The sequence below is a fragment of the Neovison vison genome, chromosome 11 (genome assembly GCF_020171115.1).
Source record: "Neovison vison isolate M4711 chromosome 11, ASM_NN_V1, whole genome shotgun sequence".
Classification (NCBI taxonomy): domain Eukaryota; kingdom Metazoa; phylum Chordata; class Mammalia; order Carnivora; family Mustelidae; genus Neogale; species Neogale vison.
The window spans coordinates 120,831,555-120,856,223 of NC_058101.1; the positions used below are offsets into that span (position 1 = coordinate 120,831,555).

Here is a 24,669-nt window from a genome sequence, read left to right on the forward strand (position 1 = left end):
TTGTATCTTTGGTGTAAAAACCCAGTAGTGCAGTTGCTGAGTTATAGGGTGGCTCTATTTTCAGCTTTTTGAGGAACCTCATTCTGTTTTCCAGAGTGGCTACACCAACTTTCATTCCCACCAACAGTGTAGGAAGATTCCTCTTTCTTTGCATCCTTGCCAACATCTGTCACTTCCTGACTGGTTAATTTTAGCCATTCTGACTGGTGTGAGGTGGTATTTCACTGTGGTTTTGATTTGTATTTCCCTGATGCCAAGTGATGTGGAGCACTGTTTCAAGTGTCTGTTGACCATCTGGATGTCTTCTTTGCAGAAATGTCTGTTCATATCCTCTGCCCATTTCTTGATTGGATTATTTGTTCTTTGGGTGTTGAGTTTGATAAGTTCTTTATAGATTTTGGATACTGGCCCTTTATCTGATATGTTGTTTGCAAATATCTTCTCCCATTCTGTCAGTTGTCTTTTGGCTTTGTTGACTGTTTCCTTTGCTGTGCAAAAGCTTTTGATATTGATGAAGTCTCAATAGTTCATTTTTGCCTTTGCTTCCCTTGCATTTGACAATATTTCTAGGAAGAAGTTGCAGTGGCTGAGGTCAAAGACATTGTGGCCTGTGTTCTCCTCAAGGATTTTGATGGATTCGTGTATCACATTGAGTTCTTTCATCCATTTGGCATCTGTTTTTGTGTGTGGTGTAAGGAAATGGTCCAGTTTCATTGTTCTACATGTGGCTGTCCAATATCCCCAACACCATTTGTTCAAGAGACTGTCTTTTTTCCATTGGACATTCTTTCCTGCTTTGTCTAAGATTAGTTGACCATAGAGTTGAGGGTTCATTTCTGTTCAATTGTTCTATGTGTCTGTTTCTGTGCCAGTACCATACTATCTTGATGATGACAGCTTTGTAATAGAGCTTGAAGTCTGGAATTGTGATGCCACCAACTTTGGTTTTCTTTGTCAACATTCCTTTGGTCTTTTCTGGTTCCATATAAATTTTAGGATTATTTATTCCATTTCTTTGAAAAAAAAGATGGTATTTTGATAGGGATTACATTAAATGTGCAGATTGCTTTATGTAGCATAAACAGTTTCACAATATTTGTTCTTCCAATCCATAGGCATGGAATGTTTTTCCATTTCTTTGTGTCTTCCTCAATTTCTTTCATGAGTACTTTATAGTTTTGTGAGTACATATTCTTTGCCTCTTTGGTTAGATTTATTCCTAGGTATCTTATGGTTTTGGGTGCAATTGTAAATGGGATTGACTCCTTAATTTCTCTTTCTTCTGTCTTTCTGTTGGTGTATAGAAATGCAACTGATTTCTGTGTGTTGATTTTATATCCTGACACTTTACTGAATTCCTGTATGAGTTCTAGCAGTTTTCACGGGGAGTCTTTATGGTTTTCCACATATAGTATGATATCATCTACGAAGAGTGATAGTTTGAGTTCTTGTTTGCTGATGTGGATGCCTTTAATTTCTTTTCGTTGTCTGATTGGTGAGGCTAGGACTTCTAGTACTATGTTGAATAGCAGTGATGATAGTGGACATCCCTGTCGTGTTCCTGACTTTAGGGGAAAAGCTCTCAGTTTTTCCCCATTGGGAATGACATTCGTTGTGGGTTTTTCATAGATGGCTTAGACGATATTGAGGAATGTACTCTCTATCCCTATGCTTTGAAGAATTTTGATCAAGAATGGATGCTGTGCTTTGTCAAATGCTTTTTCAGCATCTTTTGAGAGTATCATATGGTTCTTGTTCTTTCTTTTATTAATATACTGTATCACATTGATTGATTTGTGGATGTTGAACCAACCTTGTAGCCCAGGATTAAATCCCACTTGGTCAGGGTGAATAATCCTTTTAACGTACTGTTGGATCCTATTGGCTAGTATTTTGATGAGAATCTTGCATCCGTGCTCATCAAGGATATCGATCTGTAATTCTCCTTTTTGATGAGGTCTTTGTCTGGTTTTAGGATCAATGTGATGCTGGCCTCATAAAATGAGTTTGGAAGTTTTCCTTCCATTTCTATTTTTTGGAACAGTTTCAGGAGAATAGGAATTAATTCTTCTTGAAATGTTTGGTAGAATTCCCCTGGGAAGCTCTCTGGCCCCTTGAGCTCTCTGACTCTCTTGTTTATTGGGAGGTTTTTGATGACTGCTTCAATCTCCATACTGTTTTTGGGTCTGTTCAAGTTTTCTATTTCTTTCTGGCTCAGTTTTGGTAGTTTCTATGTCTCTAGGAATGCACCCATTTCTTTCAATTTGTCAAATTTGCTGGTGTATAGTTGTTCTTTAAATTGTTTGTATGTCTTTGGTGTTGGTTGTAATCTCTCCTCTTTCATTTATGACCTTATTCATTTATTCATTTCTCTTTTCTTTTTGATAAGTCTGGCCAGGGATTTATCAATCTTATTAATTCTTTCAAAGAACCAGCTCCTAGTTTCATTGATCTGTTCTACAGTATTTTTTAGTTTCTATTTCATTTATTTCTGTTTGGATCTTTATGATTTCTTTTCTCCTGCTGAGTTTAGGCTTTCTTTGCTGTTCTTTCTCTAGCTTCTTTAGGTGTAGGGTTAGGTTGTGTATTTGAGACATTTCTTGTTTTTTGAGATAGGCTTGTATCACTATACACTTTCCTCTCAGGACCACCTTTGCTGCATCCCAAACATTTTGAACAGTTTTGTTTTCATTTTCATTTGTTTCCATGAATTTTTTTTTACATCTTTTTTAACTCCCTGATTGACCCATTCATTCTTTAGTAGGTTGCTCTTTAGCCTCCATGTATTTGAGTTCCTTCCAACTTTCCTCTTGCAATTGAGTTCTAACTTCAGAGCATTGTCGCCTGAAAATATGCAGGGAATGATCATAAAGTTTTAGTATCAGCTGAGACTTGATTTGTTACCTGGGATGTGATCTATTCTGGAGAATGTTCTTTGTACACTGGAGAAGAATGTGTATTCTATTGCTTTCGGATTAAATGTTCTAAATATATCTGCTATGTTCATCTGGTCCAGTGTGTCATTTAAGACCTTTATTTCCTTGTTAATCTTTTGCTTAGATGTTCTATTTCAGTGAAAGGAGTCTTAAAGTCCCCTGCTATTATTGTATTATTGTCAATGTCTTTCTTTGATTTTGTTATTAACTGCTTTATACAGTTTGCTCCTTCCATGTTAGGGGTATAGAGATTTAAAATTGTTAGATCTTCTTGTTGGAGAGACCCTTTAAGTATGATAGTGTCCTTCCTCATCTCTTATTATAGTCTTTGGCTTAAAATCTAGTTGATCTGATATAAGCATATAACCCTAGCTTTCTTTTAATGTCCATTAGCATGGTAAATTTTTTTCTACCCCCTCACTTTAAATCTGGAAGTGTCTTTGGGTAAAATGAGTTTCTTACAGATAGCCTGTCTTTTGATTGGGGCATTTAGCCCATTTACATTCAGGGTAACTATTGAAAGATATGAATTTAGTATCACTGTATTGCCTGTAAGGTGGCTGTTACTGTATATTGTCTCTGTTCCTTTCTGGTCTATGTTACTTTTAGGATGTCTCTTTGCTTCGAGGACTACTTTCAATATTTCCTGTAGAGCTGGCTTTGTGTTTGCAAATTCCTTTAGTTTTTGTTTTTCCTGGAAGCTTTTTATTTCTCCTTCTATTTTCAATGACAGCCTAGCTAGATATAATATTCTTGGCTGCATATTTATCTTGTTTAGTGCTATGAATATATCATGCCAGTCCTTTCTGGTCTGCTAAGACTTTGTGGATAGGTCTGTTGCCAATTTAATATTTCTTCCATTATATGTTACAATGGGACAAAAGACCTCTTGTCCCAAGCTCTTTTCAGGATTTTCTCTTTGTCTCTGAGACTTGTAAGTTTTACTATTAGATGATGGAGTGTGGACCTATTGTTATTGATTTTTGAGGGGAGTTCTCTATGTCTCCTGGATTTTGATGCTTGTTTCCTTCCCCAAATTAGGAAAATTCTGTGCTATAATTTGCTCCAATATACCTTCTGCCCACCTCTCTCTCTCCTTCTACTGGGATCCCAATTATTCTAATATTGTTTTGTCTTATGGTATCACTTATCTCTCAAATTTTCCCCTTGTGATCCAGTGTTCTTTGTCTCTCTTTTTCTCGGCTTCTTTATTTTCCATCATTTGGTCTTCTGTATCACTAATTCTCTCTTCTGCATCATTTATCCTAGCAGGAAGAGCCTCCATTTTTTATTGCACCTCATTAATAGCTTTTTTAATTTCAATTTGGCTAGATTTTAGTTCTTTTATTTCTCCAGAAAGAGATTCTGTAGTATTTCTAGGTTTTTCCAACCCCAACTATAATTGTTGTTCTGAGCTCTAGTGCTGACATATTACCAATGTTTGTATTGACAGATATCATTCCCCAGAAGTCATCACTGCCTCTTGTTCTTTTTTTTGCAGTGAGTGTTTAAGCCTTGTCATTTTGTCCAGAGAAGAATAGATGAATGAGAGAATGAAATGCTAAAAGGGTAACAAATACCCCAGAAAAATATACACTAACCAAATCAGAAGAGACCCGAAACCAGAGGGAGAAAGAAAGGAAAAAAAAGTATGATTAGTGTGGTGAATAGAACAGATATACACTTGATTTGGGTTGTATTTTGGTCTGTTAGAAGAAACTGCCTCCCAAAAATTTAAAGAAAGACACACACACACACACACACACACACACACACACGGAATATGGGTGTAAAGATGAAAATTAAAAAAAATTTTAAAGAAGGAATTGATAAGGTGAGTAATTAGTTAAAAAAAAAAAAAGAAGGGAATGCGATTAGTCTGGAGAGTAGAACAGAGCCATACACTAGATTTAGGTTGTATTTTGGTCTGTTAGAAGAAACTGTATCCCAAAATTTTAAAGAAATATAAACTTACCTGTATATAAAAAATAAGGTTAAATACAATGAAGGAATAGAATATGACTATAATAATGAAAATTAAAAAAGATATTTTAAAAGATATTGAAAATATACAATATTTAAAATAGGTTAAAATAGGGAAGAGGAAACATTAAAAATAGGGAAAGAATAAAATGGTGAAAATTTTAAAACTTTAACTTTGAAAAGACTGAAGAATCCCGGGGAAAAAGCCATGAATTTTATATGGCGTGTTCCCCTAGCACTAGTGTTTTGCAGTTCTCATTGATCAGTAAACTTGGTCTTGGCTGGATGATCTTGCTGATCTTCTGGGGGAGGGGCCTATTGCAGTGATCTCAAATGTTTTTGTCTGAAGTGGAATTGCACTGCTTTTGCCAGGGGCTGGGCTAAGTAACCTGCTGGGGTTCATTTTCAGTAGCTTTTGTTACCTGTTTTCTGTAAAGTGTTGGCAGATGGGAATGAAAATGGTAGCCTCCCAATCTCCAGCCCCAGAGGAGCTGAGGGCTTGGGGCCTCACTCCTCCATGCACCCTCAGCGAAAAGTTGTCAATCATTCCTGTCTCCCTGGCTGCACTCTGTGCTCACCTGGACTGTGACCGAGCATTTCTATCCCTGGTGTATAGCCCTGTTTGGAGTCTCCAAAATCAGCAGATTCTTGCCACACATCCCCATGCTACTCCTCCCAGTGGAGGAAGTGGGGAGTCTGCCTGGATCTGCAACTTGTGGGGTTTCTTCTTGAAGAGGAGTGGACTGAGTGTACATTGGATCATGATTTAAGGTAACCCTGAGCTGAGAGTGCACTCCTCTGCTCTAGTCTCTGTAGCCAGCCTCCCCACTCTGATACCTGGGAGCTCTGCAACACTCAGACATCCCTGGTCTTTTTGTAGCCCCACAGGTTCTCAGACCACAGTGTCCCAGCGAGAGTTCCACCTACCCATTCTACCCTACTCTTAGCCTCTGGAGTGACATCTCTCTGAGGAGAAGACTTCTAAAAGTTCTGATTTGGGGGATGCCTAGGTGGCTCAGTTGGTTAATTGTCTGCCTTTGGCTCAGGTCATCATCCCAGGGTCCTGGTATTGAGTCCTGTGTCAGGCTTCTTGCTCAATGGGGAGCCTGTTTCTCCCTCTGGCTAATGCTCCCCTTGTTCATGCTCTTTCTTCTCCCCTTTTCTGACAAATAAATAAATAATTAAACCCCCAAACTATAAAAGTTCCAATTTTGTGCTCCGCTGCTCTACTGCTTGCTGGGAGCCAGCCCCTCCCCCATGGTCTTTCTTCTCTATATTGCCTCAGATTCATTTCTCCACACATCCTACCTTCCAGAAACTGGTTGCTTTTCTGTTCCTAGAATTGCTGCTCTTCTTCTCTTTGATCTCCTGTTGATTTTGTTGGTGTTCAGAATGGTTTCATAACAATGAAGCTGAATTCCTGGTACCAGACAAAATTTAGGTATCCTAGTTCTCTGCCATCTTGCTCTTCCCTCCTAGTGTGATTTTTTAAAAGCTGACATGTATGAAATGATCTAATTTGAGGGAATTAACTTTTCTATATTTTAAAGAATAGACTTAAAAGACCATTTTGATCATATCAATATTATAGAAATGAATTGGTTGAGAATCAAAGCTCTAAATAGTAAAATCTACCTCTAAATCTATGAACAATGTTGGTATCTATTATTCTTGATAAATTGTGTCATAAAGAATTAATACCTAATGGAAGAAAATGGTTGGTTTTAACCTATTCTTAGGTGACATTCTTTTTTATTGCTGAATAGTATACTACTATATGAATATATCATAATTTATTCATTTTCCTGTTGGTGCACTTTGCGTTGTTTCTAATTTTTACCAATTATAAATAAAGCTGGCATACACATTTATGTATAAGTTTTTTTTTTTTTTAAAGGGAATTTGTTTCTATTCTTTTGGGTGACTATCTATCAATAGAATTGTTGAGTGATACTGTAGGTATATGGTTATCATTAAAAAGAAAAAAACAACACTGCCAAACCATTTTTTCAAAGTAGTTTTATAATTTTATACTTACACTGTTAATATAGGAGCGTTCTGGTTTCTCTATATTTTAGCCAATATTTAGTATTGTTAGTCTTTTTAAATTTTTGTCATTTTAGTGTAAAATGGCATTGGTTGCAGTTTTAATTTGCATTTCTCTGATGACTAATGATGCTGAACACTTTTTAATGTGCTTATCGACTATTTATAAATCTCCCTTTTCAAGTGCCTACTCAAGACATTAAGAAAAAATGTTTTATCATTGAGTTGTAGGATATTTTTATATAATCTAGAATTTGTATTTGAATTTGATAGTATCATATAATTGTATCAAGAGTATATTCAGCTGTTTATCAGGATTATTTTCTTTTAGTCTGTGACATGTCTCTTTCATTTCCTTAATGGTGACTTGGATAAATGGAAGCTTTTAATTTTGATCAAGTCTATTTTTTTTTTTTCTATTATGGTGCTTTCTGTGTCCCAAGAAATCTTTGCTTACTCCAAGATGAGAAAGTAATTTTCCTTCTACAAGATGTATTTTATCCTAATAGCTTTACAGATTTTAGCTTTTATGTTTCAGTGCATAATTTAACTCTAATTTTTGTGTTTGCAAAAGGTAAAAGTCCTGTTTTTTTTCATTGATACCCAGTTATTAAAAATTAACTTTTGATATCAAAGCTTAGAATGCAATAACTTAAAACCATGAATGCTAATTATATTATACTATAAAGTTGCTTGACTAATCAATAGATATTTTTGCTTGTGACATGGTTTTCTTATAGATAGACCTGCCAAGACTATAGTTAATAACCGATTCCTGTTCAACTTGAAATTAGAGTAAAACAACATCCAAAACCTTGTCTTGGCCAATAGATTAAAAAGACAGAAAAATTCATGTAAGCCTTTTTTTCCCCAGATTCCCTCCTGAGAAAAATAACAGCAGCAATGATGAAAACAAAAGCTGAAGTAGTCCCACACAGTTTTATGATCTTTTAGTGTCTATGATCACTGCTTGGTTTATATCTGTTGCATATTATATCTTTTCTCTTAACATATGGAAGAAGGCCCTTCTTCATGTAAATATGCTAGTTCTAAAACAATGCACAATGATATAAAACTCAGCATTACTTGGTGTTAATGGGTAGAAACCCACCACAAAGTTGTTTAGCAAAAAAAAAAAAAATTTTTTTTTTTTTGATTAGATAATGTAACTTGAGAATCCAAGGGCTGAGGCTTTTTAGGTCAAATGTGAATTGAAAATTTTCCTTGTGTAAAGAAAATATTTTAAAGAGGTTAAAGAAATTTGATATATTTTTTTTAAATAATAGAAGTGGTTAATTGTCTTCTTTCTAAAAGAGTGTTATTTGTAGATGCTAAAACTGTATGGAGATTTAAAAATATATTCTAATAATCAACAGCAGGACAAATTACTTAAATAAAATAGAGGTATTTGCCCCAGATAGTAATAATATGGTTTGTATCAGTGTTCCAGAGAATAATCTGCAACTAGAAAAAAAAACAACAACAGCCCTTGGTTTGTTAACTCAGATTAACAGTACTTCTCCCGCCCCCATGTTCTAATTGGAGTGGAAGAATCAGTTTGTTGAGTTTGGTGTAATAGGTATTAATTTATGATTTTTATAAAAACCAAGGAACGGGAGAAGAGGGCTAGTGTTGTGCAAATGACCTCTGGGTTCCGGCTGGGACTCAGATGCTCACTTTTCTGCTGAGGTGATTACCATCCTTATTTGTTTTGACATTTAGAGAGACTACAAGTCTCACTCTGTGCTGTTTGCAAAAAGCTGAGCTAGTTGAAAAGCAGAGATTGACTGTATTTCTTCCGGTGTTTTGGTCTGCAGGCGTTTGGTCCCCAGCCCTGTGGTATACAGGGCCAGGGCTGCATGGAGCAGACTGTTTCTCCGGGTTGTGCTGACGGGCCACTGGTGTCGTAGTTCCTGATAGTGGCTGCCAGCAAACCTCATTCCTTTTCATTTTGCCTGGTCCTCATTTCACCGGAAAACACAGCAGCTGTAGCCGCACACAGACTTTTTCCTCTTTCCCTTTCCCCCTCTCACCCCTCCCTAGACCTCTCTGGGCTTTGACGTCATGTGTGCTCCTTTCGGTTGCCATAGCAACCCCATTCCCCAAGCCCTCTGTCCGTCTCCTCTGGTAGGTTCCACAATGGTACAGGCAGCATCACGCTGCACAATGGTTTCCAGGCAGTGAAAGAGGGTGATTCAGCAAGCCACTCTTCTTCTTCTTTAAAAAAAAAATCCTCCCCTTCTTTTTTTATTTTTATGGGGGTGGGTGGTGCTTGTTATATGCTTACCTTTTTCTTTTCTTTTTTCATTTTTATAATTTTCCTTTTTTCTCCTCACCCCTCAATTCTTCGGGGCTTGAGTGACTTTAAGATTGGGTTTTCTTGGAAATCACCTGTCTATCATTAATTTTAAACCATTTCCCCACCTCCAAAGAATCTATTCCTTATTACAATTTGGAATGTGGTTAATGAAAAACAAGTAGGGAGGATTTCTGGGGCAAACACTGCTGGATCAGGATCGTAGTTCTCAAGCACGGAATGGTAGGTGGCTCTTTGCTCCTTCTGGGTTCTAACCTGTTTTTTGGAGGGTGGGGTGATGCCTATTAATTGCTCCTGGTGGGGTGGGAGAGCGAGCATGGGAAAAGTGGGAGTGATGGGATGGAAAGCAGGTTTATGAAGTGAAGTACCTCTGAGGCAAGAAGCCACCAGCCTTTCCTTCTGTGTGGAGCATCTCTCCCCAGACTTGGGCGTGTGGATACCTTCGTATTCGGAGTGAGGGTTGGCAGAGGGTGGGAGGGAGCTTTCTTATTGTGACCAGGGGTTTTTAGACCAATGCAGAGCTACAGAAGGGAAGAGAAAAACAGCGGGGGAGAGAGGGAAAGAGTGGGGGGAGAGAGAGAAAAAAAAAAGAGACAGAGAGACAGCGAACAGCTGTGCTTATTAGAAGTGCTGACCTCAGTCCTATATCTAAGAAATGCTCTGGGTTCCATAAAACATTAAAAAATCACGTCTTTAAGTATGCATTTATGTTTACTTCCTGAGAGGTGTAATTTAAATAAATATTTTGGATCATATTTATTTATAGTAGAGAATTGTATTTATATATCTTAGTTGAAAAACTAATGACATTACTCTTGCAGAGACATTCTAGGCTAAATTCAGGCCAGGGAGAGGAACACAGAACAGGGGTCAGGTAAGAGATTAGAAGAAACATTGGCATTGCAGTAGCATAGGTAAGGGGTCCCTTTAAGAAAGTGATCTCCTAGTCACAGCAGGCAGCAATTTTTTTTTTTTTTTTAAGTGGCAGGGTTCCCATATTCTGTGCTGGGATACTGTGTCCCCTAGAAATGTCAGATCTCTTTTGGGAAAAAAAAAACCAGAAACGAGCATGGCAATATACTTACAAGAATTTATGCTTTTGTGCCTGCAGCAAAAGAAATGTGATTTATTAGAAAATCTTTGAGTATATCAAGGTTAGAGATTGTTCAAGAAAAATTATATGTGTATTTTTTTTCCCTCCACGTTTAAATCTAGCAGCTGTCTCTGCTTTTACCTTCTGACAGGTAACTTCCCTGGGTACTACCTTTTAGCTGTAGAAAAAGAATGGCTTATCCCATGGCAGGAGGCTCCGAACGAATCACAAGGCTGTTTACATGGGCTGTCTTTGCTGCAGAGCCCTCCAGGGTCTGTGCAGCAGCCCTGCGTGCTGCTGGGGGGTTGACGGCAACTTTTATGAACGAACCAGAAAGAGGCAGGCTAAGTCATGGGACAGAACACAGTTCAGAGGGAAGGAAAATAAGTGCACTCAGCAGTGCTAGCCCGCGGTCTGATTTCTCCCTTCATCCCTCGTCTGCTAGCTGTCAGACCCTGGAGGATCTCCCAGAATGCTGATCAACATATCAAAAATGGTTGCAGGAATGACCACTTCTCTCAGAGAGGCTTCTGTACATGTTCTACCTTAGGTGATCCTATATGTTGTCAGTACAGATAGCGACACTCAAGAATGAGCTCATGACCTTCTGACTCTACTTCGGAACCATTGGATTTTAGGGGCCAGATAGCTTGGAGAGAGCAGTTTTGCTGCCTTTGGCATGTATTCCCTTTCCTGCCTCCATCTCACTCTTAATGGACACAGAGTACTGGGTTAGCTTATTTTATTACACAGAGCAAACTGGATTTTCTCTTCCCCCACAACGGAACTATAGCAAATCAGATGACAAAGGTGGTATGACCTTAGATATGAAACAGTCTTCCTGCTTCCTCATCTGCACATCACTCCCTCCTGTTGTAGAGTAGCTTTAATTTGATGAGCTCCTGGTGTTACAGAATCTTTGCAGTACTGGTTAAAAAAAAAATTCTTGATGATGAGGCAGTAAGAAATCATATGTAGAGTGGAAAAATCAGCTGCCTCCAGCTTCCTGCTTGCTTGCCCCAGAACAGCATCTGCTGTTGGGAGGAGTGTGTTTGTCATGCTCGAAGGGGATGTTTGTGAACAGATCCCAGAGGGACCCAGTGTGTTTTGCTGTCATTGTCTGGTATGTCTGCACCTATTAGTATTTAATGGTTTCATAGGACGTGGTCAGTGTTTTTCAAGGTTAGAATGAACTGAGATTTGATTGTGGATGCTAAAAATAAATGTATATTTTTAAGTTGCAGGAAAATTCATAAGATTTCCCTGGTTAATATATCTTATAGGAATATCATAAGCAAAGGGGATTTGCCTAACCTCAGTAATGTGAAAAAGCCTCCCATGTTTAAAGGTAAAACATCCCATATTTAAAGGCTTTTTAAAAAAAGCTTTATTGTAGCTTTATGTAAATGATTTATGTCTTTGGATGTAATCTTAATGAAAAAGTCTTTTAATACTGATGATAAAAATAAAGACAAATTGGGGGCTTTCTTGTTTGTTAAACGTGAGGGCAGATGCTCTCCCTTCCTGTTCTCATTCTGGCTTCAGGTCACATTTGCAGCTAAAAGACTTTGCATGGAATTTGTGTGTACAAATCGAATGATTGCTTAGTTACTTATGAGAATAATGGGTCTCAAAGCAAGGGAGTCTTCCTTCAATTAGAAGAAGTAAACAAACTGACACTTAAAATTCTTTCTCTGTTGCCTTTACTATTTCCTCTTGCAGTGTCCTTTAAGCTTTTGGTTGGACATTGCAACACTTAAGCAAAAAGAAGCACAAAGTGTCCAGGAATGACAGGAAGGAGTACAATGCTGTATTTGCTGCAGGCTGAGTATTTCCTCCCCACTACACTTGCATCTCTCACACCTTCTTCTGAGGACCACTGACTTGCATAAAGTTGGGCCTGTAGACTACTGGGGGAGTGCTTATTGGTAAAGAAGAACAAGATCCATTTATTCCTTTCATATATTAAACATATTTATTGCATTATATAAGTCTGAGATGAGACACTGCTGCTGATTCAGATAAAAGATCATGTTGCATATTGATCATTTCTCTTTGAAAGAGAAAATGCAATTGAGAATTGGAGCTCGAAATTTAGAAATTTACCTATATATATACCTATTTTCATAGCAAAGTTGTATGGTTTTGACTAAAAATTTTTCAGTTTGAGTGCATTTTATCCTTAAGAGAAAATCAAGGCAAAGAGGGGGAAAGTGAAAAATCTATAGTTTTAAGTATTATCCTACCTCTCTCTCCCCATTTCTTATCATGAATCTTGGTAGAAACTCCAAATGGAGAGCTCAGGTAATATTGAAAATCCTTAAAACAAAGAACCTTTTTGGTATGAGAAGTAAACGACAAATTTATACTTTTTTTTTCTTTTTCAAAGATTTTATTTATTTATTTGGCAGAGAGAGAGAGAGAGAGAGAGGGAGATCACAAGTAGGCAGAGAGGCAGGCACTGAGAGAGGGGGAAGCAAGCTCCCTGCTGAGCAGAGAGCCTGATGTGGGCCTCGATCCCAGGACCCTGAGACCATGACCTGAACTGAAGGCAGAGGTTTAACCCACTGAGCCACCCAGTCACCCTATACTTTTTTTTTTTTTTTTTTTTTTACTTATTTTTGATAAAGAATTTTTCTAGTTGAATTGATGTTTTGGACTCATAATAAGCCACTATGGCCTTTCTCACTGTTCTTATCTCTGAGATGCGAAAGCCATAGGCTTATAGAACTAATGCTCCTAGGAATGGAAATTAAAGTTTTGAATGGAAAAAAAAAAGATGACTGAAGTTTCCTTAGAAGCATTCCTAACCCACAGTCGCTCTGAAATCCCATATGGTATGCAGGTGTAAGGTGAAGTTCTTCTACAGAGCCATTAGGCATTTGTAGACTGACCTCCTCAGTAATAAACAGGATTTTTGCTACTGCGTGTGTGTGTGAGTGTGTGTGTGTGTGTGTGTGTTTTGTAGAAAACAGGAAAAAGATGCTACCACCCAGCAGTGACTTAAAAAATACTAGAAATTCTTTTTAGTGACTTCTCTTCCTAGAAGCAAAACTGCTTCCTGGATTTTGGATGTTAACCTGCCTGGGTCCTCCATGTGCTTCCTGAAAATGAATTTCTTCAAGTAACTGTCCTCTTCTCACAGAAGATCTGAAAGCACTGATAGTGAAGTGACAGCTCTCAGGCCCATTTATCTGGCAAGGTTTTTCAGTGTCTATACTTCCACCTTCTTAGCGCTTATCACACAATACAGTAATGGCCTCTTCCTGTTTCCTGTGTTTTCTACGAAAGTATAATCTCTCAGATACTGACTGTGTCTGTTTGGCACATTATTGGGACACAATAAATATTACTTGGATGAATGTCTTCTGTGTACAGATCTCTGCTAAGTGCAAAGGAAGGAAGAGTTTGGAGCCATTTGGGGAGATGGGGTTAAATAAAGATGGTATATAATAAAGGGCTCTATTAGTAATTTGACAAGAAATAGAACAGGAATTCAGAGGAGAATGAAATACACGTGACATTGGAGGCTACACTGAGATGTCTGAGGGCATAGTGGGGAAAGAATTCATAGTAGTAAATTGTAAGCACCTGACCAGGAAAGGGACTCTTATTTGGAGCAGAGAGGAGGTTTATTTTCGGTATGATGAACATGCTTTCTAAAGTTCTAGAAATCAAAACTTATGGTTTGATAATGGGTAGGGCATTAGAAACTGGCAAATCTTGGAGAATCTGGTCCAATATAGTCTCAAAAAAGGAACAGTAACAGATTGAAGTTGCAAACCTATTTTTGTAACTAGATCAGATTATGGGAAAGCATACATACAGGTCTGTTTCCAGCTTCAGAACAACTTCAGTTTAGTTTTATTCTATTTCACATTCTTCAGAGGTTTTTGAACTTCCCCTCCTCCTTTAGTTGGTAGGTATGAAACCCATCATTCCAGTGAAATCTTGCATGAAAAGCAGACTGTATAAACATGTAACAGTGGCGCTGTCCCAGTTGAAGCTGAGTAGGGTGCCTTGTGTCTCAAAACCAAATCCATATCACAAATCCAAATACCATTTCAACTAAAGTAATAATTATTAATTGGGCTTATGTTCAGATTTTAAAATATCCAGCTACTCTGGTGTTGGTAACACCAAAGTTCTTTTGCTTGTGATACATTTGGACAGAATGAACTACCTTCAGGTGTTTTATTCCCTCATCCTGTGTCCCATCACTCATTTCCAGTTGCCTTTGTCAGTCTTTTGGTTTCCTAAATGCAGATGAGATTGCCATTTAAGTATTAAGATCAAGTTCATTTTGTGTTTTTGCTTTGATTTTAGGCTAGCGTGAGGAACACCAACAGCAGGACCATCTCAGATCTTCGTTATGGCAACTCATGCAAGAAGCTGTTGAATTAGAACAATTTCCTATAGATGAGAAACCATACAAGCCGTGGTGAGTCACAAATTTAAAAATGTTCCTTAGCAGAAAACATGTGATCCCCATAACTTTAAATATTGCATGGGATTTAGTATGGATCTGAAGAAATACTGTTCTAAATAATTTCAACTAAAGAAGTGAAAATCAACAGGACAGAATGTTTAACTGCTGGTGCCACATAGAGCAGCATGAAGTCCCGCGGTGCATGGGTGCGTTGTAAAACACCACAGTGCTACCACACTCCATGATACCAGTCCGGTAAGACAGCTCTAATGAACAATTTCATGTGCCTGAGTAACAGCTGGTAACAATGTTTTTCAGTGGCTTTTTAAATTTATGACATAATTCTGTATTTTACCAATTCATCCCCTCTGGTAGAAGAATTGGTTCTGAGCTAAATTATAATGCTCAGTACCTTTCGGGAAGACACGTATACACACATTCTTATGTAAATATATAGGAGTATATAAAGAATGTATATAGTATATATATATCAAGATAACATTTAGATCCTTGGAAAAATGGTGAGAGAAATCATAGCACAATTTTATAAAATTCAATTCATAGACATTTACCCTACAAATCTTTTTGCTTAATACAATTATATTAAAAGTAGATCTAGTTTCTCTGTTACTTGAGATAATTTTGAAAACTTACTATTTTATAAAAATATCAGCACACACAGGCAGAATTTTTTTTAATCAAATACTTGATGCTTTATAGTCACCAAAGTCAATAATCAACAGACTCCAGCAGAGATGAACCAATCATAATCTGTCAAATAACTTCTTTGAGAAATAGTGCATGACAGTGGTGCTTGTAACACTCCAGAAGAAGCTGATTTGTACTAGTGATCAATATATCTCTTTCGTTTGCTTAGTGGCCCATATAACACTGGGTAGGTAGGCTGTCTTGGGAATTAATGCATGAACTATAACTCCAGAAGACTGATGAAATTAACCCTATACTTATTTCACCTCATGATTTTCATTATAGTCTGCTTATAGTGGATATTGAGAAAATATATATAATTGTCATCACTATGCTGTGCTTAATCAACATGTATTAAATGTATGTTTATTATGAAAGAGAATAACATGTTGCCAATAATCAACTATTGTGGATCTAAAGTAAGGTCAATTTTATATGGCTGAATGTGATATTTTGGGTAATGCGCCCCTTCCAGTGATGTAGAAAACATATATTGCCCCATCTTAGACATTTATTCATTAGGCAAACATTTGTTGAGAATGTGTGATGTAGATATTATCCTTAACTGTTGCGATAGTTGAAAGAGATAGTGCCTGCCTTAAAGGAGCTTTCAGTCTAAAATGGTACTTATGGGGACGCCTGGGTGGCTCAGTTGGTTAAGCAGCTGCCTTCGGCTCAGGTCATGATCCCAGCGTCCTGGGATCGAGTCCCACATCGGGCTCCTTGCTCAGCAGGGAGCCTGCTTCTCCCTCAGCCTCTGCCTGCCATTCTGTCTGCCTGTGCTCGCTCGCTCTCCCTCTCTCTCTGATAAATAAATAAAATCTTAAAAAAAAATGGTACTTATGATAAAATGTGCCCTTAAGTGGGGTGATTTATTCAAAGAGTGTGTTCCTTACACAGAGCGTTCCATGGGTGGACTTGGGGTGTTAAAGGAAGTGCAGTAGAGGAGAGGCTAATACAGATGGCATGGGGAGCTGTCAAGGCAGACTTTCCAAAGGGAGTGGTATGTTAACTGAAAGCTAAGGATAATAAAAAAATAACCAGAGAAAAGGGAGCTAGGGTAATATTTTCCAAGGGTCTAGATGCTTGGCAGAGTATGCTTTTTTGCAAGTTCTATGTGTCGTTTACTGTGTTAGGGCATAAATGGGGGTGGTGGAAATGAAGCTGAATAGGGTACAGGAGATATACCATGAAGTATCTCTTAAAGATAAAAAATTTGAATTTTATTCCAAAATGAAGAACTTTTAAAAGACTAAGTAGGAGAATGACATGATCAGGTTTATTATTTAATTGTGAAATATAAATAGACTTAGCAAAGTGTATAAGGCAAATATGGTTTAAAGAACAATTACAAAGCAAACCTCATTTAACTGCCATTCATATTGAGGAATAAATTCCTAGTAAATCCCTATGTTCTCCTTTAAAATCACATACTTTTTCTTCCCCACTAGGGATGACCACTTACTGCTATCCTACCTTTTGTCATACCTGTTCCTTGTTCCCTTGCTTTTCTTTGTAGGCTTTCCATTTTCCAGTTATAGTATATGTATATATGATATATATAATTGAATTTGGTATATATTTATAATATATATTGTTAATCAACTGATTTTGCTAAACATTGTAAGATTTTTCCATATTAATGGAAATTAATATAATATATATAATAATGGAAATTAATATAGTTTATTCATATAATTGTAGTTTAGTCATATAATTGTTGTATAGTATTCTACTCCATGAATATACTAAATTTACTTTTCCATTTTACTGTAGGTGATTATTTGGGTTGTTTCTACATTACTTTGCTAGTATGTGTGCATGACCTGAGTTATTTACATATAAAAATAAATAATTTATGTAAATATATTTTTAAAATATTATAAAGATATTTATTATAATTATAAATACATTTATAATAAAGTTATTAAGTTATATATATATATAGTTGCTTGCAGATTCTAATATACATGTGTAAGGGCTTCTTTTGGATAAATATTGAGGAAAGGAAGTACTGAATTTGGGGGTGTGTGCACATTTAGTTTTTCTAGAGAATATTGTCCCCAAGCAGTTATATCAGTTTACACTCTCACCAGCAATATAAGAGAAATTCTATACTTCCCCAACATTTGATTTATAAGTTCTTAAATTTTGCTAGTCAACTGGATACATAATTGTACTCATAAAAGTATTAATTGGCTTTTTGTTTTTTACTAATGAAGAAGAACATCTTTCATTTTTTATTGGTCATTTGATTTTCTTCTTTTGTGAAGTACTGCTCAAGTGTTTATGAGATTTGTCTTTCAAAATCGTTAACTAGCGTTTACCGAGTTCTTAGGTGTAACAGCATTGTACTAAGCCCTTTGCAAGCATTTTATCTCTATATCATCCCATGATTTACAGATAAGGAAATTCAGGGTTAGAGAGGTTAAATAACTTACTAACAGTCACACAGCTAAGAAGCAGTGGGCTTTAGCATTCAATCGTAGGGCTTTCTGACTCCAGACTTCCTCCATTTTTCAGATAGTGTTTGGGGGAAGATTAGATAGGAGCCAGAGGGAACGCCTAAGGTGTGAAAATCCAATTTAAAAATCATAGGAACATAATCCAAAGAATCACCAATAAAACATAAGTACAAAGCAACTGGACTCAGTAATGAATGTCATGGGTAAGGAAGAGGTAGGACATATAAAAAGTCTCTAGTTTTAATACCTGTTCGCTAGGCAGAGTCAATATTATTTATATGCTGTATATTTATATTCCAGTTGTTGTGGTAGGTTTTAAAAATTATGATTCCATGATTCAATAAGAAATGAATTTAGTTCAGGGGACCATAAAATTTAGGGTAAAGAGACCACAGTGTTTATTTGGATCAACTCTTCATTGTTTTAAAATGTGCAACTTGGTGTGAAAAGAGTTTTAAATGCCTTGCTTAAGCAGACATGTTGCTGAGTGTCAGATGAAGGATAGCAGGCCTACAAAGAATACAAAGGAGTAACAACTTTCCTGATTTTTAAATTAATAGGTGAAAATACAGTCAATTTATCTGCTAAACATTTTTTTTTTTAAATCAGTTGCCTTGTCATCATTGTTAGCAGGTTTATTTAATGTGGCCTAGAATGTTATCTTCTTGCCTTTGATTCTACCAGTGAAACCACCAGATCTGATTTGCAGTTGTTACCAACTGCAAATTGTTACTGTTGTTACCAACTGCAAGTTGTTACTGCCCTACTTATTTTGATGTACTCCATTGCCTATATAATAAATTTCTTTCACCTTAACATGTACAGCATTCCCATCCATCTCCATTTTAGGAACTGATAATCTTTTGAATTGCTTGGGGATGCTAACGTGCTTCATTCTCATAACACACACTCAAGTGTTTCTTACCTCTGTGATATTTCATATCTATCTTGCCCAAATTCCCTCCACCCAACTTTTAGTTAGTCGTTTGCCATCTTTTAAGACCTTTGCAGACCAACAGCATGGGCACCATCTGGGGCTTGATAGAAAAGCAATGTCTCAAGTCCCACCCAGATCTCTTGACTCCAAATCTTTCAAACAAGATTCTCAGGTGATTTAAATTTTGAGAGGTTCTGCTGAGACTCACTCTAGATTTCATTAGGTGTTATCTCCTTCCAGAAATGTTTCCTAACTCCTTCCAGTGGCATTCCTTTCTAGTGTTCTCACAGTAGCCAAGGTATATCTATCTCATTGCATTACCATGATGTTTTATTAACTATTTATGTATCTGTCTCTGCAACTTACTTGTGAGTAATTTGACTCAGATCTAATTATCTTTGAGTTTTCCATCCCTAGCACAGTGCCTGAAACATGGTAGCATTACACAAATGTTTGTTGAGTGATTGTTTGATGAAAGAAAGAAAAAAGAGCAAGAGGGAGACACATAGAAAGATAGAAACAGGCAGAAAAGATAAAATCACAAGCAGAAAAGACACACAGCCAAAGGACTACATAGAGAAGTAACTAGACTACAAAAAATTATGCCTGTTGATACAGACTGGAAAGCAGCCTCACAGAGAGACTACAGTCTTATTTAAGTAGACTGAGTAATAAATATGAATATTGTTGGCCAACTCCCTCAGAAGCAAAGAATACCTTAATTTCTCATAACAGTATAGTTTTATGGTTATTATTTTTGTTGAGCAAATTTTATCAAAATTTGTTTTATTTTCCTAAACAAAGTATTCTACTTAACTAGTCAGAGACTGTTCCGAATATTATGTGAATATAGATAGAGGATTCAGGTTTGTTTTGAAGCTGTGGGGATGGAAATAAGAGACCAGTGAGTAGAAAGTAGGCATGATACATAAAAGATTTTTCTGATGATTAGAATTATCTGCAAGTTTGTGCTTTTAGAAAAATAGCAAATTTTCCAGCATTGCAAGTATTTAACCATCTTCATGGCTGACCAAATATTAAGAACATTTTAGAGGTGCTACTACTTGATGGGGAAGATTGAAGTCAATGATCTCTACAGTCTAGGGTTCTTATGAATTATGAGTCTAGTGTTTTTCAGAGTAGTGCAGGAAGAATGGAGTGGCTCAGTGGGTTAAGCCGCTGCCTTCAGCTCAGGTCATGATCTCAGGGTCCTGGGATCGAGTCCCACATCGGGCTCTCTGCTCAGCGGGGAGCCTGCTTCCTCCTCTCTCTGCCTGCCTGCCTCTCTGCCTGCTTGTGATCTCTGTCTGTCAAATAAATAAATACAATCTTTAAAAAAAAGATTATAATAGTGGATAACATTTATTGAGTGATTATTTGTGCTACTCACTGTTCAAAGCACTTTGCATGTACTAATTCACCGAATCCTCACAGAAATCCTACTAAATGTTTCTGTTTTACAAATGATGACACTGAAGCCTGGGAGCTTTCATAACTTGCCCTTGGTCATGCAACTAATGTTGGTAGAGTCCATGGAGTCCAACTTGGGAGCACTTCTTTTTTTAACCACTGTGTTGAATCCTTCTTAGTATTAAAGGTGAAAGTTGGACTGACTAGAGCCTTAAAACATTGATGTGGTTTGAATTCCAAGAAAGTGTAAAAACAGGAATTCCAAGAAGTGATAACAGCATAATCAAAGTAAAAAGAGATAGAAATGAACATAACAGGTTTGTGGAACCAAATACCTTATAAATGAGATGAATAAGAGGATATTCAGAAATTTGTTATTATAGTGCAATATTGTCTTGTTTTTCAATGGCTGTAAGTTACCAAGATGGGAAGCCAAGTCCTTAGGACTTTTTCACCCTCTTAAAACCAACATAACTAGTCCCCATATTGTATAAAAATTTCAAGGCTTTTCACCAATTGGTGGAACTTCAGTCTGTATCTCCTAGGAAAATAGATTTGGGACTGTCACTGTTTGAGAGGACCTAAATAATTTGATGATGTATCAGGAAAAAATAATGTTGTCTTTACAAGTTGGCACTTTACTGGAGCTTATTTGAAGAGTGAGTTAACATTAATTTTATCATATCTCAGATCCTGCATAGAGAATTCCAGGTATTCCAATAACCACTGCTAGAGGAAGTACTATTAAAATAGAAGTATGAGATCTTAATGAAAATTTGGTTAACATAAAAAATATTTTCAGATTAGGGCTGGTTGAAAAATTTAGTTCATACTTAAGCAGATTCATAACATGTGATAATCTGTATTTATAGTGCAGATACCAAAAATATCTCCTGGATACTTCAAAGTTTTCTTTCTAATTGTACTTTTGGAAGTTGTAGGTGATTTGTTTGTTCTTTAAAGGAACACTTTTAAGCTCCTTTAGATTTGAGAGTGGATAACTTTGACAATATTGTCTTTAGAAAATCCTTTAATAAATCTTAAGAATCAGAAAAATGTTGCCTTGAAATTTAGTTTAATAAGATTTAGAGCTATTGTACTTCCCAACTGCCCCCAAAAAAGGTTGAATAAAATATGTTAGGCAAAAACTATGTGAAATAGTGGGTAGAAAACAAATTAAGCTCTTTTTCATGTTTTGTGAATTTCAGCTACATATGTCATGTCACATGTCTGTTGACTGTCCTCTTGCCAAGCAGATTTGGGTCAACAATGTGGAATGTCACAGGCAATCAAATATCATATGTTGAGTTTCTTTTCTAGTCTTGGTTCTGAGTACAGAAGTCTGACTCTGTGTTATAATTTAAGGAGCCAAACACCCTTTTGTTCTTTGCTTCTAAACCTGATATAGTATGTGAAATTCTCACTTACTTCTCTTGGTTGAACACTGTTACTATTAAAATAGAAATGTTATGAAGTAAATTGGTTGGTTAGCTAACCTGGGAAGCTCAAACTTGAATTATGGTGTGAATTGGTGATAATGGATGTTGAATCATGGATAACAACCACACTTGGATTAATGTCTTAACACATTAAACTAAGAGATTAAAAAAAGGGGATATATGGGAAAGAATTTTATATGGAGAGGGAATCAAGATTGGTGTCAAATACAGTGCCCTTTTTTTTTTTTTTTTTTTTGGTAATATCCAACATTTCCTCAGTGCTTGCTCATTGCCAGGCTGTGTCCTCAGCCATTTACATGAATTAACTCATTTAAGATGAGGGTCTTATGTGATAGCTGTTATTAGTATTCTCATTTAACAGATGAGGAAACTGAGCACAGAGAAGTAACTTGTGCAAGGTGACCTATGAGTCTTAGAATTGAGATTCAAGCCCAGAGAGGTTCAAAACTCATTGTTTCACTGCCCTCCTAGTTGACAATGGTGGTGCAGAAGGGTGTTTAGTTATTGGTGTCTGGTACACAGTAGGTGTTTAGTGAATGGTGAATAAGTGTTTGAGGCCTTTGTATGTTGACTGTCCAGACTAAAGGCAGGCAAGTCACACAGATCAGCTACTAAAAAGGCTGAAATTTCCTATTTGTTAAACTTATCTCTAGAAAATGTTTTTCTAGAGTCTCCAGTCCTGTGTATCTTTTTTCCAGTACTGCTCTAGACTCAGCTCTTGACCTTTTCCTTCATTCTCCCAAATTGGAATATGTCTAAATAATATATATCCAACAAAGTGGTATGGGCTTTCGTGCCAGACACCTGGCTTTCAGTCTGCTTCTGCCACGCTGTGGAAGTTTCCCTGCCAGGGCCTTATTTTCCCCACATAGGATGTGCCCCTGTACTTTTATCAAGACAGTACTTTGCTAGGGGTTTAGCAGATTATTTAAAAATTCTCATCATGTAGTTTCTGGGAAAGGAAGAGACCTTGATGTTAGGTTCTCAACCTGGCTCTGTCACTAATTAATATTCCCTTGGTCAAGTCTTAACCTAGCTGAGCTTCAACTGTGTATGAAGGAGTTGTGATAGATGATGTTTAAATTTCTTTTTAACTGTGAAAACTCTGTGTATTAAATTGTACAGATTGAATTAAAGCATGGGATAATACCCAAAAGACCAGGGCTAGTGGACTACCTTAGTAAGGGTAGACTTGGCCTTTGAAGGGACCTCATGAGAATGGAAAGCAGCGTCACAGACAACTGAAAGGGAAGAATAGGCCAGATGGAGGTTTATAAGGGTCTGGAAGACAGACTTTCCATGCCCAGGTTTGCTCTAACCCAACCTCTTTAGTTATCTTTAGCCTCACATTGTCACTCTAAATCAAAAGATAAGATATTTGAATTATAGGAAGTCACTTCTAATTATTGAGACTTTATTATCCATAAAGAAGTAACTTATGCACAAGGCAACCAAATGATAGCATCTACTTCCCAGATTTGCATCTTTCTTTTTATCTTAAAGTTCTGTTATCAAAGGGCTACTATGTACAAATATTTGCTTATTGTTTTACTAATGAGGGACTCTTTTAAAATTAGCCTTTAAAAATTATGGTTTCTAAACTGTACTGGGATTTTCCAGCATATCAGTTGAAACTATTGGCATTTTGATTACCTTAGATATCATATAATACAAGAGATTTGGATAAGGGTTAATGGATATTTTCAATGGGAAGATTACTGTGGTAGAATCTTTGAAGAATGAGTAAGACACAATTCTTCCCTCTCGCCAACTCTTTCCTCCTTTCCTTTTCCTCCCTTCCTTCCTTCCTTCCTTCTCCCTCAAATACTTACTGGCTGCCTCTTCTGGGCTAGGTGCTGCAGCAGCAAAGATAAATTCTATTTAGCCTTGCCCTTAAGCAGCTCACTACCAAACTTGGGGCCTTTAGATGGGGAAAGAAAAGGGAAATACTTGTAAATAAATGAATCCTCACATAGGATAGTTGCTCTAATAGATATTGAGTTTAGGGAGCAGTCAGTTACAAACTCAACTACTCAATTGGGATTCTGCAGAGAGACATGAGTCTCAGTGTTCTATAGCAGCAGTGCTCAGACTTTGTGGTCTCATGATCCTTTTACGCTCTTGAAAATTATTAACCACAAGCTTTGGTTTATTTGGGTTATATTCATTGGTATTTACTGTATTAGAAATTAAGATAAAAGTTTAGAATATTCATGTAATTCATGTATGAATTAGCAATAGTACACCCATTACATGTTAACATAATGTATCTTTTTATGAAAACTACTTTTTACAGAACAGAAATAGTATAGTTACAAATGGTATTGTTTTACATTTTTGTGAATCTGTTTTATGATTAGTTTAAAAGAAGATGGCTGAATTCTTTTTATATACTTATGGCTTTAACCTGTTGTTATAAAACATACCATGTAGTCTCTGGAAGACTTTACTGTACATTTTAGAGTAAATGAGAATGATGACAACAAACCATATCTTTATATTATTAGAATTAGTTTTGACTTCAGGAAACCCCCTGAAAGGGTCTTGAGGATCCTCAGGAGGTCTTGTGTACTATAACTTGAGAACACCAAAAAGCATTTGCTGTATATAATGCATTAACTTCTTTTATGCATCTAGAGTGGTATATACTACTTAAAAAAACAAAACAAAACATAGTGTGCTTGATTAGTCATAGAGGAACTCCAGAAGTGAAAGACTGTAAGACTGTAACCTCCATGAAGACAGAGAGATCATTTCTCTTTTTCACTCATTACCCATCACAGGGTCTGACACATAGGTGATTTTCTGGGAATCTCAATGATAGAACATTTTATTTTACTTTAAAGAGTTTATTTGTTTATTTGATAGAGAGAAATCACAAGTAG

General features: G+C 36.6%; 1 protein-coding gene across 6 annotated transcripts in view; it reads left to right on the forward strand.

The window, feature by feature from the left end:
• The first annotated feature begins 9,077 nt into the window (after positions 1–9,077).
• The window catches only part of MAPK10 (mitogen-activated protein kinase 10), a 346,291-nt gene continuing 330,699 nt past the window's right edge, over positions 9,078–24,669 (forward strand). For 3 of the 6 annotated variants that reach the window (XM_044224596.1, XM_044224603.1, XM_044224600.1), the window contains exons 1-2: positions 9,079–9,504; positions 14,702–14,816. The gene's annotated coding sequence lies outside the window, so the exon portion shown is untranslated. Of the gene's footprint in view, positions 9,505–11,387; positions 11,499–14,701; positions 14,817–14,952; positions 15,060–24,669 lie in introns of those variants that run through there. The other 3 variants (XM_044224597.1, XM_044224602.1, XM_044224598.1) reach the window with 3 other exon arrangements.